Genomic DNA, 15,701 nt, shown 5'->3' on the forward strand with positions numbered 1-15,701 from the left:
AAATTAACTACTAAAATAGCATTAACTAAATCCGTCCTGAGATTTTTTTTTAATTTTAAAACTTTCCTGAGTTTCTTATAAAATAACAAAACTATCCTGATTCAGCCTGAGTTTTTTAAATTCATAATATCTGAGCTATCCTGATATTTTTAAAAACTTTAAAATGTAGAACCTGAGTGTGTGACAACCCTGCTACTAGTAATAATTAAATATTAACTAATCTAATTATTTATATACATAAACTATATGCTACTTTCAGGGTTTGTGCGCGAAAATTTTTTTATTTAGCCTGACTAAGACCAATTTAGCCTGACATTTTTTTCAAAGTAAAGAAAATCCCCTTTAGAAGTCATTTTAGGTATTGGGGGGTCTTCATTAGTACTATTGTAATCTCTGAATTCAACCAGCTTTATCTTAAAAATGTTTTGAGCTTTAAAAATCTGCAAAAAGCAACTTATAGCTTAGTTACAAATCAATAAAATTAGACTAAATTGTGAAAAAGCTGATTACCCCCTATGCCCTTAACATAACAAATTCTGTGATAAGTTTTAAAATAAGTATTACATCTAATAGATTTCTAATGTAAAAATTTAATGTATATTACTAAACACCATTGTTTAATTTAATTGAGTAATAAGTAAAAACATTATAACCAAAAGATTTATTATAAAATGAAGTGCATTGTCGTGTTTTATTAAAATTTAAAATAAAACGCTTACCGAGAATAAAAAATTCAAACAAACAGCTAAGTTGATGAACTAAACTGTAATGTTTAAACTGTATTTTTTTAATGAATTTTCATAATTATGACGTACATAATCTACTTAAAACAAATAATAAAGATTCTTAAAATTTTTTAGAGATTCAACAACAGGTTTTAAGAATTTATTTTTACAAATACTGACTGAGTTTGTCTTTAATAACTACATCTTTATTAAGAAATAAATTCACATCTCAATTTGATATTAAAAAGATTTCTCTTTTTTTTTATCAAAAATATTCAAGCATTTGAACCGAGAAAAACTGTGATTCTCAAATTTTAAAATAAAAAATTATTTAGCCTGACGTTTTTCAACTTTTTTCAAAAAAACTGATTTAGTCTGACGCGCACAAACCCTGTACTTTATTTAACCAGACAAGACAAGTGAAATGTATCTGTTCTAGAATAAATATTTAAAAAACATATAAATAAATTTTAAAACCTTAGAAAAAGTAAAACTTGATATTATTTTAAATTGATGTGAAAAACGCTATAAAAACTTCAACTATAAATATATTTATTATAACTTAAAGGTTAAAAAGAAATAAAAATTGTTGAACTAACTATGTACCATTAAACACTAAAAAAACAATAATAACTGATATATAGTTCTTTTTACAAAATAATCTGGATCTCAGTCAAATGATGAAAGTAATGCTTGAGCACCCTTCATTTTACATATATAATGATATCTTTTAATTTGACTGACTCAACATATTTGAAATTTAAATCAATGAACCTGTAAGTAAAAACCAGGCCCCTTTAACCAGATTACTTAAAAAACTATCATAAAAGTACTAAAGACCTTTTTTTTGTCTTCATCTGCAACTCCTGAATATCTTGTGTAAGTTTCAACTACCATTAAAAACACATAAGTATTGTTTTACTCTTCATCAATAAATACAGAATATCTGGTGTAACTTTCAAATTATTTTGACCTTGTGGCCCTCCATGTGGCTCCTTTACTGCTTATGCCCTGTCCCCTTTAGCCCCTTTGCTGCTTATGACCCCTGGGTATCTGTCATAGCCCCGAAGAGGGCCAGTAGAACAACTTTGGGATACCCTGCTTTAAATTATAAAAGTGAAACAGCTAAAGAAATTAAAATCTGAAAAACAAAACTGATGTAAACAAATGCATACAAACAGCAAGTTTCTGAATTAAATTCTAAAGTTTAACCTGTTATGTACATATTTTTAAGTTTTCATTATTATGACATAACTATTAAAGCAAAATAAACTGAAATAAATAATTGGAATCAGTTTACTAATAGGTGTAAAAAAACATTATAACAGATAAAATTTGCATATTATGCATTTTTGCATATAGCAGATAAAATTTATTATAATATAACTTACAAGTATAAGCGTTCCTTAAATATTAATAATAAGTCTAGGACAAGGTTTCTCAAAGTCTGCAATATGGCCCAATTTTAGTAAAATTCAAAATTTAAGAAAGACCAAGATCTAAAGGAGCAAGGTGCTTAACTAGTAAAGGGTGGCCATAAGGCCGAAACTTGAAACTTATACTAGATATTCTCAGTTGATTATTAAGCTTATATTAAGGCCATAGCAAGGTTGCCATGTTTTTTATAAGTTGATCTTATTTTAAAGAGTTTTTTCTAAGCTTAAAGATGCTTTTTATCATTTAAAAAACTCAAATTATTTTTTGAGATATGACCAGTCAAAGAAGGGTGACATAATAGGTTCCCTATAGGAAGGTAAAACTAAAACAGCAAAAAAAAACTATTTTATTTAAAATCTATATTCTCCTACATTACTAAAGCAACCTTCTTCAAACTCTCACAGTCTAATTTTCATACAATAATAAAAAAACGTTACTTTGGACTTTTAGAATATTTTTGTAAAAACTTTTGTTTTTGAAAAAAAAAAAGTTTTTTTTAACTTTTGCAATAAATTTTTTTTTTAATAATTTAAATTCATAAGTGACATTTTTTTCTTTTAATATAAGAAAAATTCCCTGAAAATTTGAAGAAGATTGCTTGAAAAATGAAGGAGAAGATAGATTTTTAGCAAATTTTAAAATTTCAGAGAAAACTGACCACAAAAAATTTGCAGTTCATAAATTTGTATCAGAAACTTTTCACAAAAATTAAATAACTCAAAAGTTAAATGATATTTTTGATTTCTATAAAAACTGGCTTGTAGTTTGTACTTAAAGCTTTCATATAAAAGCCAAAGTTAATTTTTGTAAAAACAGGGTTGCCACTCTTTGAGCCAAAAAATCTTCCCTGAGTGACCAAAAATTTCCCTGAGTAACCTTAAATTTCCCTGAGTTTCCCTGAGTATTTTTAAAATCTTAAAAAAAAAATTTTTCTTCTAACACAAATTATTAATACTTCATTCTCATTTTTCTTCTTTAATGATAAAAGGAAGGTTGTATGTGTATGCTTCTGCATTAAATTTATGAAAAAAACTGTTTTCAAAAACTCAATCTTAAAAGGTTTAAACCAATTACAAATTAAAAACTAAATTTTTGCACAACTTTGTGTAAACTTGTTAGTTAACTTTCTACATAAAAGAATAAAGTTTAATTTGTTTGACATTATAATTGACAAAATTTAATTATACTATAATAATAATTTCACATGAAGAACTCACTTAAATGCATACATAATAACTTAATTATGACTTGTATGTCTTTCCTAGCAACTGTTCTGAATGCAGTAAATAAAACTTAAAAGCTTAACATTATTGTAAAAAAACCTGCAAAAAGAAAGTTTAAAGAAATAGCTAAAGAAATATCTCATATCAAAGTACAACTTAATACCTAACAACTGATACAAAATAATCTAAAATTAAAATTTTTTCATGGCTTTTAGATGTTCATACACAATCTATTTTAAATAACTGAAAACATAATTTTGATTTTAAAACAATTTCACATTACCTAAAAAAAAATCTTAATACTGTTTTTTTAAGTATGCAATTTAAGTATGCAAATAACAAATAACTTAATTATTTAAAAAATAAGAACTAATAGTACAACATAGTGTTTTTTAAACTACATAAGTAACTAAAAATAAAAAGTTTTAGAACTATTCAATGAATAGTTAACAACAACTTTCATTTCTCTAAACTGTTTGATTTTACTTAAGTAAATATAAATTTAAAACTTAAAAAAACTACAATGTTAATACTAACAATATTGAAGAACTAGCCGCAAGGCTAAAAAATTCTAAATAACCACTTAAATAATAAAAATTACTACTCTTGAACAAAATATTGAAACTAGATTAAAAACCTCATCCTAGATCTAGAAAAAAATTTCCCTGAGATTTTCAAAAACTTCCCTGAAATTTAGAGATAAAACCAAAACTTCCCTGAGTTTCCCTAAGTTAAAAGAAAAATGCCAAAATTCCCTGAGTTTCCCTGAGATTCCCTGAGTTTCCCTGAGATTTTCTACAGTTTGAAAATTCCCTGAGATTCCCTGAATTCCCTGAGTTCCCTGAGTGTGTGGCAACCCTGTAAAAAAAAAAGTGTTTTACCCCCCTTTGGCCTCAATATATTTAGTAGAGTAAAACAGCTTTTAAAAAAGATCAAAAAGTAAATTGTGCCATTACACTCTCCCTCCCTATGCCCTCTAAAAAAGCAAAAAAAAAACTTCACCAAATGTCTATCTCCTATGTTTTTTGATATAATAACTAACCTCTAACTTTTGAAAATTTTCCTTGCAAAATTTTGAAAACTTTGCCATAACAAGATTAATAAATAAAATGTTTATGTCAAAAAACAAAAAAAAAACAGTTTCAATTGAGCTATTAAAACTTTTAAAATAAATAAATAATAATTTCTAAAGAAATAAAACTTTTAACCAGTAAAAACATAAAAAACTTTATGAAAATAACAGATTATTCTTAAATGTTTTTATAATTTAGTAAAGTTATAAACTTAAACTATAAAATATTGAACACATTTTTATCTCCACTCTACAATATTGAGCATGGAAAGCATGTAAACCATTTTCTCTTTAAGTTTTTGATATTAAAAACAATTTATTTTTAACTTTTTTTTTAAAAGAGCAACAACAAAAACTACATACAACCAATGATAACCAAAGAGCGAATAATAACTTTATGTTAAGATTTTTAGTAAACCTATAAAACAAAAAAGCACAATATACTTATAATTTGTTTTTACAAAACAATTCAATATAACACAGCAAATACATACTCACATAAACCCATAAGTGAACTTAAATTTCAACAGTGGTGAGTGATTTCAACAGTGGTGAGTGTCTAGGATTTTTAGCAAATAGCTGATTGAAAAATCTGATAGAGATAAAGATTCCTTGTTAAAACAAGAAAATGTAATTCAATTTAGTTTCAAAAAAAACTTTAAACTTTACATTTTCTTTAACTTTCATGAAAACTTTTATCTAAAAACTCTACAACATAACCATTTTGATTAATTTAGTATATGTTGTTGAGTAAACATTTTATTACATAAAATTTTAAAATAAAGGCCAGATAAACTTAAAAAACATACAACAAGTATTTTTTAAACTTATGAATAGTTTGATATTCAATGACAAATCTATTACACAAATCAGAATTGTCTTAAAAATTAGTAAACAGATATAAATAAACATAATTTCCACTGTTGTTTGTTCACTAAGAAAATTCATGGGATTTGATAGATGATCTAAAAAACTTCAAAGTTCAACAATCATAATGTTATTAAAGTTTAACATTGAACAACAGTCCTTAACCGATAAAAATAGTAGTGGTAATGGTGCTAGATAAAAGAAGTCAAAAACAAATATTTAATTTTTGTCTTCTATACTCCTAGTTACAATTATGACTTTTAAAATGTATATAAATTTTGCCCCGGACATGACTTTAAACTGTATCTTGGTGTATGACTCGGAGTCATTTTGTAGAAATTCCGGAAATCCCCTACTATCATTAGTTGATTAAAATTTAATATCAGGGACAAAACAAGCTCAAAAAATTCAAATCAGTGACAAAACTTCAAATGTTTAAATAGTAAATTATAACTGAACAATCAGAGACAAAAAATAATTATAATCTATTGCAATTTTTATCATAATATTGCAAAATCTAATCTGAAAACCGCTTATCGACCGAGAAAAAAAAAAATTCGAAAGGGTAAATATACAAACCTATAGTACACTCAGTTTGCATATTTCATCTATATCAAGTTAATACTATGATACAAAAATATTACTATTTTTTTAGGGTTAAATTTTTAAAATAAGTTTAACTTAATTTAAAAAAATATATATATAACTAAACAAAATTATATATTAATAGTTTGATCAGATAATAAGGATGAGTAAAAATTATATTTTAGTTTTAAAGTAAAATTGCAATTGACAAACAAATTTTAAATCAACGATATTTTTTTAAAGCAAATGTTATAACATAGACTTAAAATTTTTATTAAAGATATAAACTAACGTTTAGAAATTAAAATTTCGGTTATAGTACAAAATTTAGAAGAAAATTATTGGTATTTACGTTACAAAATCGATTTTCATCATTAAAAACTTTTTTATAGTAAGAACTTAAGATTTAAGATTAAATTTATTTTTAATTATAAAGCTAATAAATAAAGTTTGTAGTAATTTAAACAAAAATCTTAAAATTTAATATACAGTCTAAAATTTACTAAATCTTAGACTTTTATTATTATTTTACTTATTTTCTATAACTAAAACTGTATAGTTTATGAAATAAATAGCCTAGTCAACTTAAGCATATAAAAATACAAGCCAGGCTAACTATTGAACAGATAAATTATCATAAAACTACAAGTTTTTAGTATTTTTTTATAGAATTTGTAAAATTTGTTTTAATTATTTTTAAAATCAATATAATACTTGAAATATACTGAACGTTTACACTTTTTAACTATATTTCACATTTTTTAAATAAACAACTTTATATAAAGTTAATTTTAATATAATAATAAAAAGAAAAGTTTAGGTTTCATTTTGGCCGTAATAATTGTATAATGATTAAAATTTTTAATTTATAGCTTGCAGCTTGATAGAAAGAAAAGCATTTAATTTTTAAATAGTCCTAACCGGTTATTTTTTGGAATTTTGACACCAAGATCAATGGTTATCGAACGATTTACATTGTAAAAGATTAAAATTTTGTCTTTCTTTTTTCAAAAGCTAGTTTTTTATTAACATGAAAAATTTATAACATAAATTTTGAAAGAAGTAACTAGCAAATATAAATTATTAAACTTTTTAAATGTTAAGGGCATAAGGGGTTCTAACATTTTAAATAAATAAATAAGCCTTACATATCAAAGCTTAAGTTATATACTATAAGATAGTTTTTACAAAACTAATAACTAATTACTTTTGAGATATAACAATTTTTGTAAAATAATTCGGATACAACTTTGGAATTTAAAATTTTAAGAACAATTTTCTCATAAATAAAACAAATTCATTGAAAACCTATCTCGTCCTTCATTTTAAAAGCAATATAATTTAAAATATCATGAAATGTATTTTAAAACAAACTTGGTTAAAATTTGATCAATAATTTTTTTGGTTTAATGACCTGGATAGCAAAAATACCTCTCGGTCATCGAGTTGCATACCCAAACTTAATAAAAATTAAAATGAGCTAAAAATGAAAAAGAAATTTAAACTCTAAAACGAAGAGCTCGATGAAAATGAGATTATTAAACTTTACAACCAACATTTAATGTTTTTCTGAAAAAGAAAAAAAAAAATAAAATAAAAATGTTTGATGTTTTTATTTTTTTATGTGTGTTTAAGAATTTCGACTCTACTACCAACTTATTTTAAATTATTCGAAAATAATTAAAAGTAAGTTAAACTATAACATTAAAAAAAAATATATAAAAAATAAAGCTGCAATACTTAAAAAAAAGTAAAATAAAGCTGTTTTCATAAAAAAATGCTTAAACTAAAGTATAGTATAAAACAAATATATCATTTTTATCTTTTTTTTACAAACTTGAAAAATATATAAATATATGAGTTTAACTATACCAAAATAATAATGTAAACAACCACAATAAACACTGAAAATAGTAAATAACTTTTTACTTTTTGAAAAATACAAATAAATAGTAAAAATATATAAATAACAATATTATTAAGATAAAAAACACTAATAATCATAAAATAAGTCAACCTATTACTAGTTTAAAATTTTATCAGTGATTTTAGCTCATAATTTAAATTTTTAACCTTCTTTGTTTAAAACAAAATAGCATTAAAAATGTTATGATAGAAATTATTTAAAAAAATATTATTTATTATTAAAAAAAAATATATAAGTCTGTTTCTAACAAGTTGTTTAAAATTTATAAAAAACTACTCTGAATCTCACTTAGGTCCCTTATATCTTCTTAGCTATTTTTAATCCAACAAGCGGTAAAGTGTAAAAAGTATATTATCTGATTATAAACAAAAAAAGACAAAATTTGAAAAAAAAATTGTAGTCCCCCTATGCCCTTAAATTAGTTTATTGGAAAATTTATAAAATATTTGATAATATTTTTTTAATTCTATGAGTCTATTATATAAACTATATAAAGCTTTCGATCTAATTTTAATACAGGTTAAAAACAACAGTTTTTTGCTGAATTCTATCATCAAACTTCCAGTACATCACTTAAACCTTCTGTGTATGATTGATGTTTGTAATAAACAGCTCTATCAACAAAATACTTGTATCATTACCTTATAAACACAGATTTTCTGAAAAAAGACACAATTTTTTATCATTTCCTAGCATAAATGTATCTAAATAAACAAATGACATATAAGGAACTTTTACAATTTAAACTTTGAATTAATAACAAACTTTCACAACTAAAATCTTAAAACAATAACATATTTTTACAGTTGAAACCTTTTAAACTATTTAATATAAAATCCTTAAATTAAAAATCAACTAAAAAAGAATATACTTAAGTAACTGTAAAAAAAGACATAAAAAAATAAACTAAATATCTGTTGTATAAAATATTTCCTCTTATCATTTAGTATAAAATTTGTAACAAAAGATTATAGTCTTATTTACTTTAAAAACTTCAGTTACTATACAAAGAATACAAATAATAAGTAAACTTAATCTTGGCATATACCTCTCTTATAACTTATTTTATAAATTTAAAAACCTTTGAAAAAATTATAAAGAGGTAAAGTATACACATTAACTTGTTACATAAAATACTAAACTAACTGTTTAGTTATAAAGAACTTAATAATTTACTTAAAAAAAAAACTTAGATTCTAAAATTATGCTAGATATATCACAGTTTCACTATGGAAGTGTCCTTGCTACAGATCATCAATACTAAAAAGCTTACAAAATCTGCTTGTTCATGTAGGGTACTTGTTCAATATGTTAATAGAAAATTTTTGCAGTTTTATAAAGGATTTTTTACTAATTTATACTAGATGAAGGCATTAGAAATAAAATTAAATATTTTTGTAAATTTTAGGAAAATTTTGGAACTTTTTTCTGACTTTAAAGGATATTTAATTAATTTTTTACCATTTGAAGGCTTTGGAAAACAAGGAATTTTGTAAATTTAAACTGACAAAATCTGACTTTTTTTAAATTGTATCAAATTTCTGACTTTTTTTTAAAACCCCCCATTTTTTCCTGACTTTTCCTGACTTTTGTCATTTTTTAAAATTTTTCCTGACTTTTCCTGATTCCCTGACCAAGTTGCAACCCTGACCATGTGTACTAGGTAAAATATTTGTTCAGTCCTGGTGAGGGAAAAATTAATAATCTTTAGTAAAATCTAAATGAAGTGTATTTTCAAGATTTTTAACTATTTTTATAATAAAAAGAAAAGATTCTTTTTTTTTTTAACAATAATTATTCAAAATCATTATTTGAAATACCTTCTGTAAACTTTTCTTTAATTTCAATAATAAATTTAATGAAGTTGTTGGCCATTTTTAATTCTAAACAAAATCTGAAAATAAACAAAGCTATGATAAAATTTTCTATTTAATCATAGCTTAAAAATATAAATGTATAATCTTGTATAGAAGATAAATAGTATGAGGGTCAATCTCACATTTAAATATGTTTGATTAGTGTTTATTTTTTAATTTTTCATTATATCACCCTGTTGTTACTAGGATAACTAGTTAATACTTCTTGTTTTTTATTTTTGTTTATATTATTTTGTTGTTAATAAGAACAATTTGTTAAAAGTTTTAAAGTTGAAAGTCGAAAGTCAGCAAAAAACTGGGAATTCCGGAACATGTACAATCGGACCCTATGACTCGATAACCGAAAGGTTTTTTCGTGCACCAGGTCCTAGGACCAAATCTTTGAGCGCATTTTTTTTCGTTTAATAATTAATTTGTTAGTAAATATATTTGATTAACATATAAAAACTATAAAAAAAAATATTTCCGACTACCTATATAACTGTAAAAGTAACAAAAGCTTGGCCAGTTTACTTAAAACTCAGTCTGATTCGACATTTACTGAGTCAGCAAAACAGGAAGATTTATTTCAATATATTTTTTATTTTAATTTTTTAAGTTTATTAATTGATTAATATTTAAAATTTTTTGGTAAAGTAGGTTAATAATAAGGTTTAATGAAAAACTAACAATAACAAGCTTTAGAATAATTTGCTGACTCAGAAAATATGCAAATCAGACTGATCTTTGAGTATATACTGTATATTATACAATATACTCAAAGATCAGTCTGATTTGCATATTTTCTGAGTCAGCAAATTATTCTAAAGCTTGTTATTGTTTTCTTTTTTAGCTTTTTTAAACTTTATTATACAGTGTATAAAAAATTTCAAAATTTGCAGCTAACTTGTAAATGTAAAAAACTTGCGTATTTTTATAATAAATTAAAACTTCAAAACTTAAGTAGTAACTTTTTAAATGTTTTGTTAAACTATTGATTGGAAATTTTTCAGTACTTTTCGTAAAACGTTCTACGCCTCGGTTGGTTTAAATTTTGATTCAAAACTCAATTAATACTATAAAAGTTGTACAAATTGTATAAAAGTGGTGTACGACTCAATAACCAAAAGGTTTTTTCGTACATCCCATTTTTAGACAAAAATTTTTGATCGTTTTTTTTACCGTTTATAAAACAAAATAGATAAGACTTCATCTATAAACTTAGATTCAGCTATACAAAGTAAAATTAATTGGTTTATTATATTTTAATAAGTTGGAGAAAAAAAAGTAGTATGAAAGTAAAAAATCAGTATATGTAGTTGACCATTATTAAACATATTCAAGTAACAAGGGGTATATCTTAATAATAACTTTACAGTTATTTTAAAAACTGAATAAGTTACAAACGTTTCTTATTTATATTTAAGCAAAATATTAAACAGTACAATGCTTTTATTGTTAAATATTTACAAAAACGCAAAGTTTATCTATAGTTTAACATTGTTTAATAAACTAACTTATTTTATTGTTTTCAGTTTGACTTAATTTACTTTTTTCTTAAACTATATAAAACTTCTTAAATAACACATATAAGTTAATCATATTCGTTCAATGTTATTTTTATAAACCGGCTTATTAATTAAAAATCATAAGAACATTTTAAGTAATGGTTTAATAAATATTTAGTTTTATAAATATTTTACAAAAAAAGGTATGTTTATGAAAAATAAAGTTATAGCATAATAAGTTCAAACGTTTTTTCCTTTACGGAAAAAATAATTCTTTTTTAGTCTAAAATGACAATTTACTAACATTATACAAACTTAAATAGCTTTAAAACTATTTGAAGAGTTTTATTTTTATTTGAAAGCGATTGGTTTTAGATTAAAAGTTTTAATTATAAATTAGTATTATATTATAGTGTTTTTGTCAGGTTAACAAAAAGATTCGTATAACAAAGTACACTTTACAACATGAAATAAATTTTTCTCGATCATTTCTAGTATTAAAATAATAAACAAATCAAATTATAATATATGAAAATACAGTAAAGCCTTGAATTATTAAAAAGTTTTACTTTTGTCTCACTAGAAAAAACTTGATTTGCTTTTTATATAATAAGTTAGTTTAGTAAAGTAATTTGTTTTATAACTATCTAATTTAGTTTAAAAAGTAAAAATATAATTTTAGTTAAAAAAACCGTAAACGTAAAATAAAATTTGTAAAATAAATAGTCAAATGACATATTAACAAAACTACAGACTAATAAAATAAAGATTAACATTTATAACTATCGTAGTTATGATTGTAAACTAAATTAATCATTAAAAGATAATTAGAACAAAACTTATTTATAAACTCTCAAGTCTCAGTATCATAATTTTATGTTTTAGTTTACATGCCTCTCAATTAACAATTAAAATTAAATTTCAGTGGTGATTTCTTTTATGTTGTGTATAAAAGAATGCAAAATTAAATTATTAAAATGTTTATACTTAAGACTTGAACTTTTTTAAATTTGTAATTAACACAGAATTGTACTCAATACTTAATTGAATTTAAAAAATAAGTGGTAAATATGACAAGTAATATACCTGATTTGTTAATTGTACTTAAGTATTTAAATTATTATTATTTTAATTTTTAATTTTCGAACAATTAATGAGAACTTAAATATTATTTCATAAAAAATGTTTCACTTTTAGTATTAATAACATCACATACAAAACTAGAAAATTAAGGTTACTAGATACACATTTTTTCAAATAGCTTCAAATGCAGTAAAATTTCAGCATTTGTGTTTTATTTAAAGCCCACGTTTACCGATATTATATGTGTCAAAAAAAGATAATTAGGTTTTTACTGAAAAAAAAAATTAAAATAAACTTCTTTAAGTAGATAAACAAAAATTTAAATTAGAATAACGAAAAAACTATAGTTTAATTTGACCTTCTACAGTTTGTTAGTTTTCTTTAATTGTCTAAAAGCATTGAGCAGTGCAGTGACAACCCTATGACAAGCAGTACATTGGCAAGTATCAGTGAGGTGACAAGTCCAGCTATGAAGAGCGAAGAGTTAGATAACGATCTCAAAAATTTGTGCATTCTCAAGTTTGGGAAAGAAGTTGGTTTGCAAAAATTTAATGGCTTGATGGATTACCCTGTAGGTAAAGTGCTAAGTAGAACAATTCCTAAAGTAAAATATCTGAAAGCAGATAACCCTGTCCAAAAAAGCAACATTAAGAAGTGTGAGTGTTTTATCGACACTATTAATTCTGCAGGTGAGTCCATAATAGATCAAAATGTATTAAAAGAAGAAACAATTAGTTCTAAATCAGAAGAACGTCCTAAGAACTATTTAGATCTATCTGACACAAGTATTGTAGATCCCACTGCTTCCACATCTATGGTTTTGAACACTTTAACATCAACACCTGATCGAGAAATGAATGTCAGTAAGAACAAAAACGCCGAACCGGAGCCTGGATCGTCAAAAAAGAGAATTGAAGGTATTTATCAAAAGACATTTTCTTTCGGTGTTGACTCCGATGGACTAATGGTTATTTATGAACGGGATCTTATTGATTTCTTACTTAATCCTATGAACAGTTATGCAAATCTTCGAAAATGGGACCGACTGATGCAACGTGAGGCATCTAAGCTTCTCAACAAAAAGAATTCTGGATTGATCAAGACTCTTCCCGACCTGATTGAAAAAGTGAGCGATTTTGAAACAAATTCTTCTCGTTATACTGGAAAATCTAACGATGTTGAAAGCAAGACTTCGCAAGTGAAACGGTTTGATACCCCTTCGAAGAATATCGAACCAGCAAAAATGAAAGGGCAATTTGCAGATTCGGGTGAATTCTCAGGCAACGAAAATTCAACTGCAGCTCGTTGTTTTAGGAAGCAAGCGGCTGGTTGCCCGGAATTGAAAAAGTCTTTGCTAGAATTTCCTCCATTGGAAGATTGGAAAATTAAGAGTAGCTCGCTGAATAAATCTTCTGAAAATAGACCGATAAAAGCCTCTTCAAAGCAAACAAAACCAGCTGGTTTACCTAAACAAGAGAAGAACGCCAGTAAGAGTAGCAACTCCAAACCGGTACCTAGACTTTTGAAAGTAAGAGGCAAAAATGCAAAGCAAAATACATTGTCTTTCGATGTTGACTCCAACGGTAAAGTGATCATTAATAACCAGAGCCTGGCAAAGTTTCTACTTTGTCCCACGAACCGTTATTCTAATCTTCAAAGTTGGGACTCATTGATGGTAGACCAGTTGTCTGAGCTTCTCCAAAGCGAGGCACCTGGATTGCCAAAAGTATCTGAAAGCAAGAAAGAATTAAAGTTGAAAACCTCTACCAACGCTGAGGCTGCTCGTGAAGATGATAAGTTGTTTGATTATTCGTTCCGTGACTTTCCTCCGCTTGAAAGCAGTCCAGGTATCCCAAAAAGTTCGCAAAAGAAATCTAATGCAAATGAACAGTCTAACAAAAAGGTACCTTGTCAGTGTAGTGCAAACATTGAGTTTAAAAAAAAAGCAAACAAGTTCAAAACTCGTTACAGTAAGATTATTAGAAAAGTGAGTAGATGTCCGAACGATCCATCAAAACTCCGCGTCCATTGCTTCAATCCTGATGATTCGATCTGAATGGACACTGATGAAGATGACTGAATGTTTGTTTAATTTCTGATGTGTGATTATTGGTATTTCTGTTCACTATTTACTTGTTTCGTTCGTTATGTGAAATGTTTATTTTATCAATAAACTAACACTGCACTATGTTTCAGTGTTTGTATGTACATGTTTGTTTATTAACTTGTAATGTTGCTATCGTGTGAATATCTAAATCAAGCTAACGTTAAGAATTACGTTAATATATTATTTAGAAAAATCTAAAAATGAATCCAGCTACATCAACAAGTTTTATTAAAGAGTAATGGAGCAAATACTATTTAACTTTTTAACAGTATCGAAAAGATTTAAAAAAATCAGATTAGTTACTAAATATATATAGTCATAACATTTTTTCAAATAGCTGTTTATTTATTCTAATCGTTTAGCTATTTAGAAGTTTTACTACAACTTAATTTAAATTTGGTTCTGCTTTATAATTTTTAGTTTAGGTACGAACTCCTTAAAAGCTAAAGTTTGTTTTACTAATTATATGGAAAAATATTATAACAATGTTTTACAATTTATGCTTCAGAAGAAAAAAAAAAACAATTTATGATATATACAACCTTGTATGTAGTGTATAGTTAGTATAAGGTAAAAAAAGAAATAATTAAGTTCTGTGATATGTTTATTTATAAGTATTTTTTACAAGTATTTTTTACTTCATATTATACATTTATGCCTTGGGTATGTGCATTTCATTTGAGCCAAAATACTAAAAAACTTAATCTTTTACTAATCAGTATAAAAGTTACTTTTGAAACTTTTTGTTTATGTACAACAACTTTAACTTCATATTACAAAACACCGCTTTGTAAATTTGTTAACTTATTGAAATCTTATACTTTACATGTTTTAAAGTAAGAATTTTTCATTTTATAATACAAGTTTAATGATTTAGTTTGTTAAATTTAAGTAAACAAAAAATAATTAATTCATATAGGTTCAAGATTGATAAAAGGTTTCGAAAAATAACAAAAAGCCACTAGTTAAACGCTTATGTGCAATATAAAACTGTTAATATCTTTCAATAGAAAATAGTAAATACGTAAATATTACTAAAATTAATTAAAAAGCCGTAGAATATTTTTTTTTCAAATTAAACGCAGAAAAAACGATTAAAGTAATTACAGGCCTACTCATGCTTGTTTATGCCTTTTGAGACTATTTCTAAACTCAAGATTATTTGATATTTTAGTAAAAATTCCGTCTAAATAAAAATTTAGTAAATTTCATACATTTAGTACAACTTATGATTTTGTTTTATAAAAAAAGCTTGTTGTTTTTGTTATTTACTTTTTTATTAGTATTTGACTAAAATTGACTATATTTTTT

The sequence above is a fragment of the Thalia democratica genome, chromosome 1, assembly GCF_965202585.1.
Source record: "Thalia democratica chromosome 1, ktThaDemo2.hap1.1, whole genome shotgun sequence".
Lineage (NCBI taxonomy): Eukaryota > Metazoa > Chordata > Thaliacea > Salpida > Salpidae > Thalia > Thalia democratica.